The sequence below is a fragment of the Pinus tabuliformis genome, chromosome 5_2 (genome assembly GCF_031772625.1).
Source record: "Pinus tabuliformis cultivar Carrire ecotype Pingquan chromosome 5_2, CPIR1, whole genome shotgun sequence".
Taxonomy (NCBI): Eukaryota; Viridiplantae; Streptophyta; class Pinopsida; order Pinales; family Pinaceae; genus Pinus; species Pinus tabuliformis.
In genome coordinates this window covers 976,958,507-976,981,185 of record NC_142306.1, presented here as the reverse complement: position 1 = coordinate 976,981,185, position 22,679 = coordinate 976,958,507, and positions in this window count along the sequence as shown.

Here is a 22,679-nt window from a genome sequence, read left to right as displayed (position 1 = left end):
TCAGATTAAGGGCACTGAAAAAAGAAGTTTAACTCGGGGTCTTGGCACCTGAAAGGGTGGTTTAGCCCTTGGGGATGTTGTAGAATCTAATAGGGAAGTCACTAAGGTGTTTGGTTTGTTGAGTCCACTTCCTTAAGGTGATATAGGAGGTTGAATCATATTATAGTATCCCCTGAGCTCATGTCTAAATCCTTCAGAATTCCCTGGTTAAAATGGGCAGATATGAGAGGAGGCAACATTACAGAGTGGTATCAGAGCATGGTTCAATACTTGGAATGGATGGGCTAGATACATGTTGGTATGCATGCATTGTTATGGTTAAGGTTTTTGGATGTACTATATGTCATTATGGTGTTATCGGTATGTTGTGAGGCTAACAATTTTTCCAAGATAGAGCAGGAGATGCAGATCATCGGAGCAAGGTTGCAGCACTAGATCTTGTGATAAGAGCAGATCATCATTCAAGTTTGTATGTTGTGCATCCATGTATGTTGGTTAATGGTTGTTATATACATTAAGATTATATACATGTATTTCGTTCTATTGTTGTTGTGATTATATGCATGATAGATGTTAGTTGATTAGTGTGGCTCATATTGGATTCGTTAAGGAATTGGAATCCCTTGAGAGATGTTAGGTGTACATGTTCAGGTACAGGTCAACATGCTAAATACATCGAGGTAAGGTAAGTGGTATATTGTTATGTTTATTTGTGCACTAATAATTGTGTGTTTATGGAAGTATGATGCAACGATTGCATGGTAAAAGAGACCGCCATGAATCTTGAAGAAGGCTCAGGTTGAGATTTCCCTTGGAAGCATGGGGAACGCATGGGTATTGATTCATGGTTTTTGTTGTTAGTTTTTTTCTTTCGATGCCTTGTGATTTGTATTTTGTAGTTTTGTTTATGTCCAGTGCAAGGCATTGACACTTTGTTTGTGGTGTCATATTGTTGTTGGTTTTTCACGGTTTTCTCTTGTATTCTTCTTCGTCTTGCCTTTTATGTTTTGAGAGTCTTGGGAATTAGTTGGGGAAGAGGAAAGTTAATGGAGCTCAGGGAGAATTGAATGAAACCTAACAGGTAATGTGTGACTCGGATGAAGCCTGATGCATGCATAAGGGATACTGAAGGCAATAATGTGACAACTAGTTGGACTAGTTGGGTCCATTGGGGTAAATTGATGGTGGCAGGAAAATCATGAGAAAGGTAACCGGAAAGGAAAAGTAAATGGATTTGAGGCATCAAATGCCTTGTCTATATTAGGAATTGTTGTTCTCAATGTTGTGCATGTTGTGCACAGATAAAGGGAGTTCTTTTAACCTTGACCTTGTGATATATGGTAAGTATGTTGTGATTATGATTGAGTTGATGTCTATATATGTATACATGTATGCATGTATGTCATTATCTGACAGGGTTGTTAGGATCATTCTTGTGGAGGAATGATTTCTTATGGGGGTGAATGGCATGAAAGGTCTTTGGTTATGGCGAATTAAGTGGGAAGAGTATCCCTGACAAATTTATGAGGTCAATATCATGTGGATATGATTTGGTATTATGTGCTTGTACTGTCCTTATTTTTATGTTACCGACAAGCAACATTGAAGGATACATCAACGGATTGAAAGCAGTGTGACCTACGACATGTTGGGACAAGCATAGATAAGGCACTAGAAGTAAGGTTGCTTGGTAGAGACAATGCAATTTTTGGATGTACAATAACACTATTGTGTATATGTTGTACAAGCTGTTTATGCAATGCTATGTGCAGATAGTGTTGTGTGCATGTTTTATGTGCAGTGTTTTGTACATACGGTGTTGTGTGTGTATTGTATATGTGGTACTATGTACATGTGGTATTGTGTGCATAATTGTACATGTGGTGCTATGTGCATATGGAATTGTGTACATGTTGTACATGGGGTGTTGTGTGCAGCTGGTGTTGTGTACATGTCGTGCATGTTGTGTTGTGTACATATTGTGTCTGTGGTGCTATGTACATTGAGTGTTGTGTACACATTGTGCAGGTGGCGTTGTGAACATGTAGTATTGTGTACACGTTGTACATGTTGTGTTGTGTATATTTGGTATGGTGTTATAAGTATTGTGTAGTCGTTGTATCGTTACATGTGTATTTGTGTTCTGGTATGGTGTGTACGTATATGTATTGTTTTGTACATTGAGTGTTGGTGTATGTAGTGTGTTGTACACCAGGTGTAGGTGTATGTGTGGTGTTGTACACCAAGGGTAAGTGTATGTGTTGTGTTGTACACCGGGTATAGATGTATGTATTGTGTTGTACATTGGGTGTATGTGTTGCGTTGTACACCGGGTGTAGGTGTATATGTTTCATTGTACAATGGTTGTAGATGTATGTATGGAGTTGTACACTGGGTGTAGGTGCATGTATTGTGGTACATTCTGTATGTGTATGTGTTGTACAATGTGATGGGACAGGAAAGTACGGTATTGTCTGGCTCTTGTTGTTGCTATTGAGGGTTGAGGCGGTTTAGTCTCGGGATACCCTTGTTGCTATTGAGGGTTGAGGTGGTTTAGTCTCTAGATGTCTTTGTTGTTGATATTGAGGGTTGAGGCAGTTTAGTCTCGGGATACCCTTGTTGTAGTTGAGGGTTGAGGCAGTTTAGTCTTTTGATGCCTTTGTTGTTGATATTGAGGGTTGAGGTGGTTTAGTCTCAAGATACCCTTGTTGTTGATATTGAGGGAGGAGGCGATTTAATCTCCATATTCCCTTGTTGCTTAAAGATAAGACACTGGGTGCTTTACGGATTTGGCAACTGATTTAGTGTGTGTATTGAAAGGATAAAGAACAAAGGTAGAAGCAAAGAATCATTGAAAGATAAGTATCAATATTTTACTTCAGTTTTTAATAACGCATGTGATCTATGACTCTGATTTATGATGGTTATATGTGATATATGGTTTTGATTATGATGGTTTCGTTGTGAGCTTACTGGATGTGTTATGTTTATACATGATGATTTGATCAAAGAGCTATTTTGACTTGTTGTGACAGGAAGTAAACAGAATTGTAGGTGTACCTTATTGATGGGACCTCAATGATATATGATTTGAATTTATTTCAATTACTTTTTACTCTAATGGAAATTATGTTCTTGGTACATGTAAACATGGAAAATTCCTGGTTTGGGTGGTTGAAACTGACTGCAAGGATTAGCAGCAATGGGAAAAGGAATTAGAACACGTAGCAGTATGTTGGTAAAGAATTCAAGAGCAGGGCCATTGTGGGACATTGGTACCAATAGTCTCCATTGATTGCCATGAGCATGCTATGACCAATATGATGGTTTTCAGTTAGGGATATACCTTGGTTTTTGGACATTCTGATGCCAAGAAACCTTGCCAAGGGATGGATCTCTCAGGATAGGTGATGTCGAGGAACTTGGAAGGTGAGTGACTGCACGAAAGGGGGTGAACAGACTTCCCTAGGGACTGTGTAGCAGAGAAGGGAAGGTTGGGGAATGGATTTGTTTTGGTCATTAGAATTGCCAGATAGAATCAGATGCACATTGGGAGTGTGCCTTGGAACAATGAGTCGGTAATTATTCACCGAGAGATCATAACACACGGATCATAACACTGGACATTGGATGCAAGTTTGACTTTGGTAGTGGATTTTGGAATTCCGCAGAAGTAGGTGAATCTTGGTATTACGTTTGAGGGTGGAGATGTGAGCCTATGGATTCCCTTGTTGCTAATATGGGCATCGTATCCTTTTATTTCCTGGTTGATAAAATGTGCATATGTGTATATAATTGTAAATATTGTATCGAGTTTGGTTTATGAAGTTCCATGAACAGTATGGTTATTTGTTGATTGAAGAAAATGTGCATAAATATATGTGGTTGTTATCATAAATACAGTAATGATTTTTGTTATAAAGCTCCAGTAAATGGTATGATTGCCATGTTTTCAGCGAGATGTCATTGTAAATATTGCAACGAGTTATGTTATAAAGCTCCATGGGTAGTATGTTTTGGTTTCTAGCGGTCTTGCTGGTTATAGGTGTCATAGAACATTGAAGACGGTGTTCCCCTAAGGGGGATGGGTCTATAACAACCCCAGGCTAAAATTTCATGTAATAAATTTAATAAAGGAAAAAATAAGACTAAGGTCATGGGACACGTATTCCAAGCTGGATTTTGGGGAAATCATCCTAGTGGGCATCACTTGTTGTTTGTTATGTCTCAGGGGAAATTGACAAAGGCAGTGGAAAAGGATTTGAAAAGGAAAAAAGGAATTTTGACATTTTATCTATGAAATTAAGGGAAATTAGGAGAAAAGGAAGGTGAAAGGTCACATGTTTCATGTGAGGAGGAAAATGAAGGAAAATAATGGAAAATGAAGAAAATATAGGCCTCAATGATAAAAAGGCTTTGAGGATCAATTGGTAGCCTTTTTTTAGTTCATTTTTGCGGTTAGTCTCAAAGAAGAGAAGGAAAGCAAGCAGGAAAAGGAATGACACGTAAAGAAAAGAAAGGACAAGGAAAGGAAAGGAAAGAAAAGATCAAGCAAGGAAAAGTTGGATTAGGAAGCTTCAATGAGAATACTTGTAGGTAACAGATTGCAAGTGTGATTACCTAGTTTTTTTTGGCATGCATGGTATATGCATGTGTGTATTTGGTTCATTTGTTGTCATTGGCATGGACTTTGTCAGGTTTCAATAGTGGTTTTAGCCTTGCCTTTCCATTTCCGAATAGTTATGGTGTGATGGGATTCTTTTCAGTTGAGCTATAGATTTCCGGAAGGTTTTCGATCTAAGTGAGGTGGTCTTAGAAAAGTCCCAGGAGTTGGGGGTGGAGATGTTTTTCTTTGGGAAGCCCTCAACAGGTGGGTATAGATAGGAAAATTCCTCAAGGGATGGAGAAGGAATTATGAGACATCCAATTTCGGCTTGGTTTTATGATCTCAAGACTGGTTTAGGTGAGATCATGGTAGTGTGAGGGTGGAGGTGGTTTAACCTATGGATTCCCTTTGTTTTTTATGGATTTTTTTATCCCATGAGATCCCACATTCATGCTTGGAATATGGCATGGGGGTGATTGTCTAAAAGAAAGATTGGGTTCAGCTCAATTTATGGTCGGGTGGTACATGTAAGTCCCTGACTTGGTTTAATTTTGCATATGATTAATAAGACCTAAGTTTCTCTTTCATTGATGGGTAATTATACTTGTTATTGTGTGGCTTTAATGGTTGATCTATCATTATTTTCTACCTGGTTATATGCTCATTATAAGCATGGTTATATGATAAGTTTTAAGTATGGCTCTTATCATATTTTAATGAATGAATGTTTGGTTAATGAATGCATTACCTAATGGATGTTATGGAAGCTATTGTGAGAGGGAATTAGACCTTATTCATGTTTCTCAGATAAGTTCCAGATCTCTATGTCTAGATATGCATTCATGACCTGTAGATCTCATTTTCTTAATCTGTTTGATGAAATTTCTGTCATGGCTAGGCCTTGTTAGGTCCAATTCTTGTATAATATTTGCATGGAATGGTTTATCCTTGTGTCATTCATGGTTCTATAAAGTTTCATTAAGTTCCGGGCAGAGATCTAGATCGTATCGTGAAAAATTGGCTTAAATCTCGCAGTCGTAGACACAGAACTGGGTGTAAAAGACTACAGTCGTTCCCCTTATAGGAATCATCTATGTGACTGGAGGATTTTAGTATAAATTAGGCAATTTTGTGTTAGAGTCTGGGAGATTAGGGCACTAATAAAAGAGGTTTAACTCAAGGTATCGACACCTAGAAGGGTGGTTCAGCCCTTGGGGGTCTTGTAGCATCTAATAGGAAATTCATTAAGGTGTTTGGTTTGTTGATTCCACTTTTTTAAGGTGATATAGGAGGTTGATCATATTATAGTAGTTCCTCAGCTCATGTCTACCCTAAGAAAGCCGGTTAAAGTGAGCAGATATGATAGGAGGTGACATTACATTGAAATTCAAGTGTTCCAAACACAATAACCATAGCACCAACAAATTCATCTCATCATTTTGAGACTTTAGACTGTAAACATGACCAACTTCTGAAAGGTTCATTGTTGTCTCCAACTTCATGCCCAACAATTAATGAAGAATGCGAGTTTATGCCATGACCCTTGAAATTCACTGCTTAAATGCAAAAACATAATACACCATTGAGATTCTTGAAAAATTCTAGTTAAAATGATTATAAACTCGACCCCATTCTGACACTGTCAATTCTAGCCCCTTAGGGAATTTTTTAGGTTCTTCTACAACATCAAAAAGAATATTCTATGGAATATTCAACCTCGATCCGCTCGCCCACACAAGGTTCCACTCATCTCCTAGTTCCTATCGCGTGAAGTTCCACTCTACTTGGTTTTGACAACTCACTGGCTTTGCATTCGTTCAACCTCTGCTGCCTATCTAATGGCAGAATGTTGGTTTAAATATGATTTTGGTGGCAGACATAACAAATACTAGGTATTTGACCCAACAACACTTGCGCTATATTAAAAGCGTTGACCCCAGTGGGGGTCATGGGTTCAAAACACATCGGGACACACACACACACACATATTATATATAACAAAGTTAAAAAATCGCTGGCATAATTGTCAACCTGTTAAAACGCTTTTTTTAAATTGTTGTTGATATATAATATCATCGTGACCTCCACCATTTGCGACCCACGACTTATTTTAAGTGAACCTTCAACTATCCTTAACCAAATTTGATTGTCGGTAATCGTTATGCCAAACTGAATCGTCGGTTATGTTTATATATTAGTTGGCGGTTGGTTGGCGTGACCATCAACTTGGTAGTCCACCAACCATATTATTTTATTTTAACCATTGTAACAACCTATTGGATTTGTTCACCCATTATACATTTGTAAATGTCGTCCAATAATCGTATGCCTATCTGGTTGGGTACCACCATAATCGTTGCCATAAACATTAACCGTCGATCATAATACGTTTGAACTCTACCATTTTTTTTGGAAACCACTATTTAAAACTTGTCTAGTGACCAAGCCATTTTGGGCATCAAATGAGTGCCACATGGCACCAGATGATTGGGACACATGGCCCTTTTCTATTGGGCCAACTAGCGCCCAGTCACTGCCGCTAAATTTAGCGGGGTGTCGCCATGTTTAGACTTTTTTCCAAATGTAGTGGTTTACCAATTTTATCTAGAGATCCACTAAACTTAGCCCCAAAGCTGCTAAATTTTCTCAGCCTTCCAACTAGGGCCCTGCTCCAAATTTGTCTAGCTACTTGCTAGATTTATCCTTTGGGTTAAGTTTGACCAAAATTTTGATTGGGCATAACTTTTGCATACAAAATAAGATTGAGGCATCGTTTGCGTCATTGGAATATTGGCGATGAGCTCTTCGACCTAAAGTTGATTTCGTTGAGATTTGAAGACTTCGATTGTTGGCCCATTAGGGATCCACATGGATCAATCAGTTTGTTTCCAATGATGAATGACAACCCATAATGAAGAGTATTGGATCAATAAATAAGCTCAGACTAGGATCTTGGCTCAGTATTCATAGGCAGCCACAAAACCCAACAAATATGCACCATGATCCCCACATCTAGAACAAAACTCATGCACCAGAAAATACATGAATAGTGGACTCAACCCAACATAATATAAAGGAAATCAACCTCAAGAAACTAACAAGATTTGATCCCCTTGATGGACAAACTCATTTCTCATTTGATAGTGACTCAAACTTTGCAACGTGGTTGTGACTTGGACCTTCTTGGCAAGGAAACTCAACCCTCTAGTAAATTGATATATTCCCCTTTAAACAAAGGGGATTCAACCTCTCAAAAATGGTTGTAACACGACCCCTTCAAACAAGATATTTGTGGCTAAGTATGTGTAAATGTCCACAACCAACTTCTGTTGGCATTATGATACAAGTGTTGTCCTTGATGGCAACTCACTCAAAGGTATGATACAGGTGATGGCAACTCAATCAGAGGACAGATCTTAGTACAGCAGGTCAAGAGAGAGATATACGCAGGTTAACCTTGATGAAAGCGCATATACACGCGGGTGAGAAGAACAAAAGGCGCGTATGCGTACACACGCAGGTTCACAAAAGGAAAGGCGTGTACATTGGTCCGTGGTATTTGGTTCATGGTATTTCGGTATTGGTCCGTGGTATTTGGTCCGAAGTGTTGACCCCAGGTATTGGGTCCAAGGTATTGTTTCTACATGGTTTTGGACCATGGTATTGAGAGAAGCCTAAACCTATATAAAGAGAAGATCATTAGGCCAAGGGTAGGTGTGCAAGTAATGAGTGTCTGATGAAGTGTGGAGATCCAGTATGCTGGTTATGGGTTTGTGATGCTTGGCTCGATCTGAATCAAGTTGGAAATGGCATCGAAGGTATAAGTAATTATCTTTAGATCTGTATGCGGGTTCTCTCTGGTGAAAGCGCATGTACACGTGGTTTTGACACAGTCAAGTAGCGTATGCATTATGATATTTGATGTTTCAGATTACTGTTGGTTCTAGTGGTTGTTGCAGAGTTCTGGGCTCTAGTCTGTATTCTGGTAACTGTGTTCTGATGACAGGGATTCAGTGATTCAGTATTGGGTGATTTAGTGATTGATGATGCAGGTATAAGTTGATGATTGTATTGCAGTGATGATTGTTTTGTATTTATGGATCCAGTCTGAAAATTTATGAAACGTGGTCCCTGGAAGAAAAGAGAAGGTTGTAGCCTTCTGTAGGCCAGCACCTACGTACTAGTACTTCAGCTAGTACAAGAGCTAAGGGGGTTGTAGCTCCCTTCCAGGAGAGTCTGGAGAAAGAGAGAAGGTTGTAGCCTTCTGCAGGTAGAAGCCTGCGTACTGGTATAAGACTGCACCAGTACTATTGTAAAAAGAAGTTTTCTTATTAAAAGAAGATAGAGACGAATTGCAGCAGGTGGTTTTCACCCACATTGGGTTTCCACCTTATATCATGGTGTTCATGTATGCTCCTTATGTGTGATGATCTGTTTTGTTTTACTGCACCTGTTTACTATTAATATGGTTAATAATGTTCTGATGCACTCATTGAAGATCAACTAATTGAATCATAAGTTTACTGGATATACGCTAGTTTCATTAAACACAGTTGCGTATATACACGGTTATCATTCACTGAAGTAGAGTATATGAATCTAAGTATGGAAATGAAAAAGTTATATTGATTAAATAATACTGATTCACCCCCCCCCTCTCAGTATTATTTCCAACAATTGGTATCAGCGCGGGTCCTTTAGAAGAAGCTTGATCACTTGAAGGAAAGATCCATCAGAATGGCTAATCAAGAAAGAGAGGCATCCATCAGGCCACCAATCTTTGATGGGAGCAACTTTGTCCACTAGAAGATAAGAACCACAGCATATCTACAGTCGCTTGGAACGGATGTTTGGGGAATCGTGGAAGGAGGATACACATATCCATTAGCAATTCCTACAGATACAACAGAGAGAAAGCAATATGAACTCAATGCGAAAGCGGTTACTGTCTTATTGGGAAGTTTGTCACAATCAGAATTTATGAAGGTCATGCATTTCAAATAAGCCAAAGAAATTTGGGACAAAATCATTCTAAGCTACGAAGGAGATGAACAGGTAAAACAAGCAAAGCTTCAAACTCTCAAAATACGATATGAAAATCTTAAAATGCATAGTAATGAAAGCATAGCTAATTACTTTCTGCGTATAGATGAGATTGTCAATTGCATGAGGAATCTGGGTGAACAATTTAAGGAAGTTGTCTTAGTTGAAAAGGTTTTAAGATCCCTGTCTGCTAAATTTGATTCCAAAGTTTCTGCGATAGAAGAAGAGGAGGATCTGCAGAAAATCACTACGTCGCAACTTCACGGAATCTTAATTGATTTTGAGATGAGGAAAGGAGGACCATCAGATATGAGAGAAGCTACATTCGAAGTGTCAAAAAATGAATCAAGACATATTTCAAAAGGAGAAGATGAGGTAAATTTTATCAAAAATCTTGAACGAGGATCTGGAAGGTTCAAAGGTAAGCTACCTTTCAAATGATTTTCATGTGGTAGAGTTGGTCACTACGCTGCTAGATGCCCTCATAACAAAGGAAAGATGTCGGATAGAAGTTATTATATCCATGATAAAAGTAATGACTCATCCAATAGTGATGAAGATATTAGACTTCTCATGGCATATGAAAATAAGAACATAGAACCAAAAGAAGTTACCAGATTAAAAAAACAGTTGGAGTTAGTAACTAGAGTAGGGGAGCGATTGTAGGATATAGTAAAAGATCAGAGCATAACAATTCAGAGACTTGAATCGAAGATCCTCTCTCTAGAAGAAGATCTTAAAGAATCAAAGAAGCAGAATGAAGAAGCTCTTGAAGAACAAGAACATGAAGTAATCAAATTAAGGCAACAAGTGGAAGAAGGAAGAAAAGCTGAAGAAAACATAAGGAAGCAGTATCTGGAAAAGGAAGAACAACATCAGGTTGAGGTAAATATCTTAAAAAGTAAATTAGAAGAAAAGGATAAACTGTTACGATTTCAAGATAGTACTAAGATTTTGGATGACATTCTTGCTAGTCAAAGATCCCCTACTACCAAAACTAGTCTTGGCTTTTATGAATCTATTGAAGGTGAATCTAGCTCACAAGGTGAGGCAAGGAACTCTAATAAGAATTCTGAAATGCTCAACAAGGAGATGAGAGGACAACCTCATCAACAGCCAAGGAAAGAAATTCCTCAAAGAAAATCCTTTACTCCTAACTATGGAAGTGATAGACGATTATTTCCTCCATTTACTAATGTTCAATGTTATGTATGTCATAATCTTGGACATGTTGCAACCAGATGCAGAAGTAGAATGGTTCAAGACCGTCACACAAGATCATCACATTCCAGGTACTTCAAAGGATATTGTTTTGCATGTAATATGTTTGGCCACAAAGCAATTGATTGCAATAGAAGGAACATAAATCATGTAAGATGTTATGCATGTAACAAGTTTGGACATAAAGCAAGGGAACACAGGAGCAAAATTCAAACTCCAAAGCAAGAGGATTATACATCATCACAATTCCAGGTATTGAAGAAGACAGAATTAGATACAGAAAGGTGTGACATAACTCAGTTAGCTGACATAACAGACACAGGGGAAACTGAAAGTGAAGACCTTCAGTATTCCATTTTGCATACGCTGATATAATGAAGATAAGTCGCATATATACGCGATCTAGAGGTTGCAGAGTCACATATATGGAGCTCAGAAGAAAAAGGCAGCAGAAAAGACTTAGGAAATGGTTTGGTCATGGTATATGATGGGTGGCACAGGCTCAGGGGGAGCGTATACTTCAAATAATGCATTGTCGGCATTATGGTTAGAAGTCTTTGGTGATGATGCTTATGTGGCTAAATGATACATCTTGTTGTTTGATCAAAAGAATGGTATTGCAGGTTACAGAACTGGATGCTGATATGGTGTATGATAGCTGTTGATAACTGTCATGGTCTTGTTTAGGTCCCTGGTCTTGTGAGTCATATAATGTATCTTGTTACCCCACTATGCATGGGATGGATGATGTAATGGTTCTTGTGTTTGAGTAAAAAATGGTGTATCCCCACTTGTTTGGGAGATTGATGTATGTATGTATCTTTAGGAAGGTCATTGGCAATGTATGTATAGAGTTATGTTATGCTTTTGTAGACCTTGCATGTGCTCAAGGGGAGCATGGACGGATTGGTACAAATTGGCATGTACAAAGGGGGAGCTCAATAAGAAACTTCAGCATGTACTCAGGGGGAGCATGGACAACGGAAGGTTTATCAAAGAAGAGAATATCTTGGTCCACCCTTTACCCTTGATGTCAAAGGGGGAGAGTGACTTGGTGTGGTGGTTGCCATCAAATCCAAAGGGGGAGATTGTTGGCATTATGATACAAGTGTTGTCCTTAATGGCAATTCACTCAGAGGTATGATACAGGTGATGGCAACTCAATCAGAGGACAGATCTTAGTACAGCAGGACAAGAGAGAGATATACGCAGGTTAACCTTGATGAGAGTGCGTATACACGCAAGTTAGAAGAACAAAAGGTGCGTATGCGTACACACGCAGGTTCACAAAAAGAAAGGCATGTACATTTGTCCGTGGTATTTGGTTCATGGTATTTCGATATTGGTCCGTGGTATTTGGTCCGAAGTGTTGACCCCAGGTATTGGGTCCAAGGTATTATTTCTACATGGTTTTGGACCATGGTATTGAGAGAAGCCTAAACCTATATAAAGAGAAGATCATTAGGCCAAGGGTAGGTGTGCAAGTAATGAGTGTCTGATGAAGTGTGGAGATCCAGTAAGCTGGTTATGGGTTTGTGATGCTTGGCTCGATCTGAATCAAGTTGGAAATAACATCGAAGGTATAAGTAATTATCTTTAGATCTGTATGCGGGTTCTCTCTGGTGAAAGCGCATGTACACGTGGTTTTGACACAGTCAAGTAGCGTATGCATTATGATATTTGATGTTTCAGGTTGCTGTTGGTTCTAGTGGTTGTTGCAGAGTTCTGGGCTCTAGTCTGTATTCTGGTAACTGTGTTCTGATGACAGGGATTCAGTGATTCAGTATTGGGTGATTTAGTGATTGATGATGCAGGTATAAGTTGATGATTGTATTGCAGTGATGATTGTTTTGTATTTATGGATCCAGTCTGAAAATTTATGAAACGTGGTCCCTGGAAGAAAAGAGAAGGTTGTAGCCTTCTGTAGGCCAGCACCTACGTACTAGTACTTCAGGTAGTACAAGAGCTAAGGGGGTTGTAGCTCCCTTTCAGGAGAGTCTGGAGAACGAGAGAAGGTTGTAGCCTTCTGCAGGTAGAAGCCTGCGTACTGGTATAAGACTGCACCAGTACTATTTTAAAAAGAAGTTTTCTTATTAAAAGAAGATAGAGATGAATTACAACAGGTGGTTTTCACCCACATTGGGTTTCCACCTTATATCATGGTGTTCATGTATGCTCCTTATGTGTGATGATCTGTTATGTTTTACTGCACCTGTTTACTGTTAATATGGTTAATAATGTTCTGATGCACTCATTGAAGATCAACTAATTGAATCATAAGTTTACTGGATATACGCTAGTTTCATTAAACACAGTTGTGTATATACACAGTTATCATTAATTGAAGTAGTGTATATGAATCTGAGTATGGAAATGAAAAAGTTATATTGATTAGATAATACTGATTCACCCCCCCCCCCCCCCCCTCTCAGTATTATTTCCAACAACTTCAACAAGTGTATTTGGCCTTCTTTAATAATAAAATTGACCTTTAGACTTAATTGGAAACTCAACCCTTGGTAGCTCAGAAAACCATTGCTTTAACAATGGTATCTCGACCCCCTTTCCTCAACAAATCAGCCCCAGATTTGGCTTGGCGACTCTACCTTAAACAAGATTTATAAAATACATAAAATCAGAGCTTAAAATCAACTAATAACACTTTGAAGACTTACTCCAACTATACCATATTTACTCCTTTGAAGTATAATGACGAAATCTAAGTGATTCCCCCTCCAAACTACCTAGGGTGCATAGTCTCAATACCAAAACTAGTTTTATTGCTTCCTAGTATCCATTTTCTTCTAGCTATATATTCCCACTCAAATCATCTTATTTTTGGAAATTTAGAAGTCTTTAAAGCAATCAACTTCATCCACATATAATTACTTTTCCCACATACTTTATTAGCATGTTCATAAATAATTTCTTGGTTGTTTCATTACCAATTGTAAGATCCTCCTAAAACCCATTAATCTATTTTCAATTTTCTTAAAGTTAAAGAAGCCCCTAAACAACTTTCCAAATATTTTACAAAATCAAAGTACTTTAAGTTTCTCAAATAAATAGTTGGAAACCCCCTTAGCCAATTTCCCAAATATTCTACAACACTGAAATATACAAAACTATATCACCCACATTGAAAAGTCGTTTGATACCCTTTTATAAATAACCTTCTCCAACAAATATATATTTTCAAACTAATTGCCCATAATACTTGTGATTTTCCATTATGTTGTCAACACATGATATCTATGAATACCATATAACTTTATACAAAAATAAAATGACTCATTACATTGTCTCCAATCCATCCAATTCCTAGAACAAAGCTCTTAACCCAATTTTAATATTTTTCTTTTTTATCATTTTTTTAAACAAAAGCGTTATTGCTTCTTAAGAGCCCTTTTCTTCTAACCATATATCCTCCATTACATTATCTTGCCTTAAGTAGTTTTAAGGCTCCAAATGTTATTCCCACTTGCATCGTTTCATCATTTCTTGGTTGTGAAACTCCAAATACTATCATTATAATTGTAGGACAAATACTATCATTATCATTGTAGGACATTTTTTAAAAATCATCAATTCCTTGGCCCAAAAGAAATCATCCATCTTTCTTAAACATTGAAAAGGAACTTTTACAATATTTTCCAAATGTTATAATCATGGTTGAAAAATCATCCATCACTTTTAAAATTAAAAAAAAGCTCTCACTAATTTTTCCAAATATTCTACACTAGTGAACTACCAAAACTCATGGTTGTACCATCTTAAGATACCCTTAATCAACCCCATTCCACATCCTATTAAAGACATTAACAAAAGTTGTGCTCAAACAACTAAAGGTGTGCTCAAATAACTAGTAATCAACCATTCTCCCAAAATCTTTAAATTATAAAATCTTGATAATAAAAAAATTAAAAACTTCATCCATGCATATGATATTGCACACAACATTGCTACAAAAATATCAAAGTAAATCGTTAAACCATCTTCAAAGTTTTACCAAAAAACTGAATTAACCAACAAAACAAGAATTTTCCACTAAAACATTTATTAGAATAGATATATCTTAAATTTCACCATCTCTTCTAATATTTCAATAAAATAAATGAAATAATTCACCAAAAGAGATAAAATAATAACCTTTATAAGTTATTAAAATATAATTGATAAAAATAAATAAATAAACATTAATATAAAACTAAATCTCAACCTCTAAAAAAAAGAAAAATTGTAGACATCAAAAGTACAATTCAAAAACACTTTACAAACCATGACACCAAATCCCTCAACAATGTTAATGTTAATACATAGAAACATACATGCCAAAGCTTTGCATTACCATTGTTATGCATATGAGATTGCCAAAGTCCTCAACAATGTTAATGTTAATACATAGAAACATACATGCCAAACCTTTGCATTATCATTGTTATGTATATGAGATCGTTAACAATACTAGAAACAAATAAATAATAGTGATAATGTAAATGTATAATAAAATCTTAATATAGAAATTTGTTATTTTAAAATAGTAGTATTGTAGATATCAATAAGTATAGATCTATTTAATCTAACATGAGTTAAATCAATTTTTTTCACATGCAAACTTTTTTAGAGTGCAAAATACAATGTATAATTTTTCATTGTTTATATTGTATTTTTAAATGTTATATAAAGTATATAGAGAACTAAACTGTAAAATATTGAGACTACTTTAAACATTTTAATCATAAAACTTATTTTTTCATGATATATACCTAATTTTTTTAAAACAATATATAATATATACATAGTTGACATTAAATATTTTACATAATGTGCAAATTAAAATGGTTTTTCATTATTAATATATTTTTAAGTATATGTCAATATTAATTCCCACTAAAATATTTTATTGATAACACACATTGAATATTTTATTATATACAAAATTAAAAGATTTTCCTTTAACAATTATTTTTCTATATAAATATATAAAAAATTGATATGAGATAAATTAGTTAACATAGATTTTCAAATAGTTTATTTAAATCTCATGTTGAAATATTTTTTGAATCAACTAGTCTTTATCAATTACTTCAGGGATGATGTGTCTTGTCCTGGTATTTTGCATATCCTTCGGGATCTCAAGGAAGCTCGAACATATTTTTGGGATAATCAGTGCCCTATTCATTTGCTTGCCTTGAAATATATTGTTGTTCCCACTGGTCCAGATGTACCAGGAGACAATGCGAGGTAGGTTCCTCACTTTCTGGCTGGTTGTATTGTTCCACCAATTATTCCAGGCTGATTTCACATCCTCTCCTGCCCATAAATATGCTCTCTTAAGGAGTTGAAGGACTTGTGCCCAGACTATCTGTGTTTCCAGGCAGACAAGGAAGAGGTGGTTGGTTGATTCCTCCTCCTGTTTACAGAGGACGCACCAAGTAGGTCTTGGGAAAGCCCGTTTCCTAAGATTGGTACCAGTCGGGACTTTATCCTCAATTATGTTCCACATTAGTGGGCGAGATCGAGGAGGTCCCCAAAGTTTCCAGATATTCCTCCACTAGATTTGGCATTCTTTAGGTTTGTTTCTGGAGTGAATTACTAAGTACCCCTCCTTAGGGGAGTATTTTCCATTCTGTGCTAGTCCCCATAGCAGTTCATCCGGCTCTTCCCTCAGTCTAACATGTGATTCTGTTAGGGCTCTTATGTATCTATCCCACTCCCGAAACCATCTATCCAGGATATCTAAGGTGATCCCAGACAACCAAGCTTGCTAAAAAACATTAGTGTTTTGAGGATCACCAATATGAGCAATTGAGAAAATGTCTTTTTGATTCAAAAATTCTATTAGAGGTTGTGGGAGGAGGTGAGTGTTCCCACAGCTAATCCATGGGTCTAAACCAATCCGGGCTTCCTCTCCATTGCCAATCCGCCAGGTTAGACCCTTTCCGATAGTATGGAGAGTATTTAACACAACCCTCCAGATCACTGAGATGTTCTTTCTATTCCAGGAGGGTAATCTGATCTAGTCTAATAGTGGGATAGGCCATATGTATTTGTAAGTAATCACTTCAGTCCATAGACTCCTTTGTTTGAGTAGCCACCCCAATTTTGCAGCGAGGGCATAGGCAAAAGTAGCTAAATTTTTTAGCCCCCACCCTCCCCATTTTTTGGGGATGGCTATACTACTCCATTTGACCCAAGCATATGGTTTCCCCTCTTTGTTTCCTTTCCATAAGAAATTGCAACAAATTCTCTGTATCCTTTGAATTATTCCTTGAGGGATCCATGCTAGGGACATCCAATAAACAGGTGTGGCCTCAAGAACAGATTTGATAAGGACCAATCTTCCTGCTCTGGACAGTAATCTGTGACTCCATAAATTTATTCTTCTTTCAATCTTGGCGATTAACTAGGTCCAGTTAGCTATTTTGTATCCATCTAGTTTGATCTTGAAGCCCAGGTACTTCATGCCATCTTGGAGGGCTTGTATTTGAAATGGGAAGCTTTGGATAGCCAGATTGGTTTCCTGTATGGTACATCTGGATAGGGATATGGTGGATTTAGCCTGATTAATTTCCATCCCTGTGGCCAAGCTAAAGAGTCTCAGGGATCCAGAGAGGGTAATTAAGTCATGAATGTTGCCATCCAAGAAGATGAGGATATCATCCACGAAGAGAAGATGAGTGAGTGAGCATTGATCAGTAATCTTAAGACCTTTTAGATTCCCAGCCACCTTCTCCGCATGAATCTTTCTCCTTAGGCCCTCCATAACCAAGAGAAAGAGTAGGGGGGAAAGGGGGCAACCTTGTCTGAGGCCCCTCTCGGCTCGAAAGGAATGGGATGTCGACCCATTGATCAATATAGCAAAAGAAACTGATGTGATACAACACATAATCCATCTAATGAAAACAGCTGGAAAACCCAGGTGGGTGAGTAACATTCTGAGATATAGCCAACTGACCCTATCAAAAGCCTTAGAGAGGTCGATTTTAAGCATCATTCCTTTAAGGATTTTCAACTTAATGGAGTGGATGGCCTCTTGACTCGAGCCAATAGCCTCATGAACCTGCCGATTTTGTAGGAAAGCAAACTGTTTCAGGGAGATATGCTTCGAGAGGATGGGCTTGATTCGGTTGGCTATAATCTTGGCAATGATTTTGTAAACGCAGTTACAAATGGATATAGGGCGAAAGTCATTGAAAGAAAGGGGTGAGTCCAATTTGGGAATGAGGGCAATGAAGGTAGAGTTGATAGGGTCATGTAGTCTACCACTAGTCCGGCTTTCTTCCAAAACCGTAAGAAGGTCAGGACCAAGGATATCAAAGAAATTCAGGTAGAACTCCACATGCTAACTGTCTGGTCTAGGGCTTCTATCTCTTTTAAACCATTTCAAGGTGCTCTCCAGTTCCCCTGGAGAGACAGGCTTTATGAGATCTACTAAAAGGTCTGGCTCCACAAACCTGGGAAAAAACCCCACAGTCTGAATGATATCTGGCAGTGTAACACCTAGTGGAGCTTTGAACAAATGTTTAAAATGTGAGACACCAAGCTGGGACAACGAAGCATGAGTGTTAGCTAGCGAGCCATGGTTAGTGGGAGGCTGCCAGATCATGTTGCTGGCTCTCCTTCCATTAGCGAATTTGTGGAAGAATTTAGCGTTTCCATCCCCCGCTTGAATCCAAATGGCCCTACTTCTAAGCCGCCAAGTTTCCTCCCAGGCCAATAGTATCATAGATCGCTGGGCTTCCAACTCAACCAAATGGGCTTTGGTGTCAATAGAGATGTAACTATTGCCTTGCTCATCTGTGAGATTTGCAATCCGGGATTCAAGGTTAGATAAAGCCAGGTCTTCCCTGGCTTTCTTCTATTTGGCCTAATCAATCGAGAGTCTTTTGAGATGGTGCAAATTATTGCAAAAACCCACAACCTTCCACCGACCAGATGTGAGGGGATGAGACCTCCAGTAGCCAATGACCATTGTTAGGTAGTTAGGGTCTTTGAGCCAGGTCGAGTTGAACTTATAGGGGGCTCTAGGCTTGATAGAGGACCCTGCTAGCTCCAAATAAATAGGCAAGTGGTCTGATATTCCTCCAGAGCCCACCCATTGTCTGAAGATGGAAAAAATCGGCAATAGGTCTTCGTGGATAAGGAACCGGTCCAATCTTCTCCATAGGGCAGCTTCCCCTGTCCTTCTGTTGTGACAGGTAGGCTTCTTCTTATTCATGGGAACATCTATGATTCCATGTTGTTCTAGCAATGAACTTAGCTAGTCTGAGAGGGAGTCCAATTGTGAGTGATGACCCCAAGACTCTTCATAACCAATGGTGAAATTTAGGTCACCCCCCAAAATGGTTGAGGAAGTGATCATCGAGTTATCCAAGAGATGATTCCAGAAGTGTATCCTATTTTGGTAGGGGGAATAAATATTTATTATATGGATTTGTTTGGCTCATGGCCACTGCTATAAGGTCCATGCCCAGGAAACCTAGTCCACCCCAAGAGGCAATCACCTTGATGGTCTGAGGATTGATTCCAAGGGCGAGACCCCCAGACCAGCGAGCTGCATCCATAGCTTGAAAGTACCAACCAGGCATGATGTCCAGAAGAATATTTACAATCCGTTCAGATGGTCCCAAGGTCTCTTGAAGGAAAATGATGTCACAAGGTTCACAACTCAGAAGTCTTTTGAGGGCTAGCCAGGCCCCGACAGTTCGACAGTTAAAGGAGAGCAATTTCATTTGGAAACCTTGGTCGGGGTGTCTGCTGCTCTAAGCACCCAATTGATGGTATTTTTATGTCCCTGGGCAACGTCATCCCTTGCTATTTTAATTGCTTTGGCTAATTTGGAGGGGCGCCTCGAGAGGGCTTATGGTCAATGGTTCCAAGAGTTATGCCCAGTCCCATCGTGTCTGGAGTGGCTTGCCTACGGGGGCGGAGATTATAGGCATGAGGGCCCAGGGAGATGAATTCATATGGCAAAGGGAGTACGTCCAGTCCAGTAGTCGACGGGGGAGTGGTAGTGAAAATAGGCTGAGGGGGAGCAATAGTGCAGGAAATAGGGGCTGTATAATCATAAATGGGGGCAGAAGACGAAACCATAGACACAGATAATTGATTGAAATGCAAGACAGAGGAACTGGGAGCAGAGACAGTACCCGAAGAAGGTGCGACTTTCGCCGCAAATTTGGATCTGGTCTTTGGAGGAGACAAAGGCCGCTTCTGGGATGCACTGGAGTTATTCTCGGCTTCTTCCTTTGTACCTTCCGGATCTGGGGGTAGCACATCCACCATTGGCTCTTCGAATTGCCTGTGCATCGGTCCCTTAGTTGCTGTAGGCGAATTCATGAGGAGGGGGCACACATTCATAGACTAGGTTTTGTCCAGCCCGACCCGAGTGTCCAAATGAACCAGTATGCAGGCCATGGTCATAATCCCAGTCGATTTGAAGGTCTGTTCGTGGTCCAGGTAGGTCCCCAATGCGTCTCCAATACGCTTAAAGATGGTGGGGGTCCAATATTGCAGAGGGAGTCTCGAAAGCTAAACCCAAATAGGGCCTGCCCCCAACTGTTCACGCTCTGGATCGATCGAAGGGTCCCAATGCTTCAGCAAGACTGGCGCCATTTCAATGTGTCAGAACCTCGAGAGAATCCAGTCCGTGTATTCCTCTGGGTGAAAACGAAAAGTGAACCAACCCATCGCCAGTACATGGATAATCGGTAATTCTTTGAGGAGGGAGCCCCATATTTCTTTCGTCTAAAGGCGAAGCCTTTCTACAAAGTAAAACTGACCTCGAACACGCCCAACCAAAACCCTCTTTGCAGTGTTATCTACTTCACCCATTGTGAGATCCTCGCCCAGAGCCAACTTGATATCCATGTCTCCCGCCCTAAGAAAGCATCCCTTTTTCTGCTTGTCGGAGCGTCTGGCCATCGGGTAGTCTTTTAGCAGACCTCGGATGCCTTGGTTAACAGTCTGCGGGGTGGAGGGGGTGGATTTGGGGGTAGGAATAGGGGATCTGAAACAACCGGAACGGATGGGGGTGCTAGGGTTAGGGTTTGTCTGAGAAGGGTTCGATGGGTCAACAAAGAGATGAGAGTTAGGAGGGAAAGGCTCAAGTGTTGGACCAGGGGCAGTTGCAAATCCAGGTGGGGCGGAGACGTGAGGGAGTTGCGAAGGGGGCGCATCGAAGGTAGGTGATGCTTGCAGGCAAGAACCCAGTAGGTTCAGTGTATCTGGGGAGAGGGGTGGATAGTCTGGCCCCTGGGCATTGTCAAGGTGAGCAGGAGGGGAATGGGGGACCGAGGAAGATGATCTACCGACCATAGGGAAGGAGGATGACAAAGGGCGTCTAGAAATAACAGATTGTCCCGGAATTGACACGGCACGAAAAGAGCTTCGGTTGACCTCATGATGCGGAGGGTCCTTTGTTTTGTCCACCCCTTCCATGGTCTCGGAACCGCCAGCAAACAGAGGGTGTTTTTGGTGAGAGGAACGGACGACACACCATAACAGAACTTGCAGAAACCGCGGAAGGAGGGATGATGGTGTCGATCCGATCCCTAGAGGACAACAGTGAAAAAATAGCCCGTCAACTGTCAGGCGGCCGGGCCCGGGCCGCCATGGGAGAAGCACCGCCTGCGGTTCAGTTAGGGTTTACCATGAGGGCTAGGGTTTTTGCTCCCGTGCATGTGCACATCTCCCTTTCTTTTCTTCAACCATCATAACATGGTCATTATAACTGATATTATTTTTCTATTTAAAATGTATTTTATTTTTATTTTAAAAGGGACATGTGTAAACTCCATATTGAGCAAGAACAAACTCACACATCCTCTCATAGGGCTATAGAATGAACCTTTAGGCTCAATTATATCTAATGCACATAAGCCAAAAATAACAAACAAAACATTACACCAAAATCATTAATAACATTTGTATTAAAGTGAAAAAAGTGTGTCTATCACATTAACCTAAAAGACTTGCACACAATATCAACATACATATTCACAAAAATTTTGGTGCCAAAATATCTTGTAAATTCTATCCATGCCGATGAGATTATTCACTCCATAAACAATTCATTTACTACTAATTAATGCAACACTATAAACTAAATGGCCAATAAATAAACATCGATCCACAATAAACATTAAAAATCTTAAAAATAAATAAATAAATAAATTATAATTTTAACTTATTATTATTATTATTATCATCTAAAAACCATAACCAAGAACACTTGTTATTGTTCTTTTATTCATAATGCTTAAAAAAGCCTGAGACTTCTCTAGCAAAGCTCGACAATAAACATGCTACCCAAGCACATGGAGTAGCCGCTGTATGCCTAGTGAAGGGCCACACCTCACCTCGACCTCAGATCTAAGGAAAATCAAACTCAGATATACAGGGTGATTAGAACATATAATCCTACAAGACGAAAGAAAAACATTGACATCCCAATAATGAAACAAGTTCACAATCGTCATCAAGCGAGCGTGGTTATTCATTCAAGTGTGCGTTCACACAAACGCAATCGTCATCAAGCGAGCGTGCCAGTCAAGTCCCATAGCAAGCGAGCCTGTCATTTAAGTAAAGTGAAACAAAATCAAGTGCACGACATCTACAACAAGAGAGCCTGATTTCAAGTGAGCAAGTTCAGATGGCGCAACATATTCAGTTGTTAAACATTCTTCACAGTTTGATCATCTCCAGTGATGAAGACATGGTGCACATCAGCAAAGAAACTCTTGCTGATATTTCACGGCATCTACAACAAACACATGAAACCATTGAGTTTCTTCAACTTGAGTCC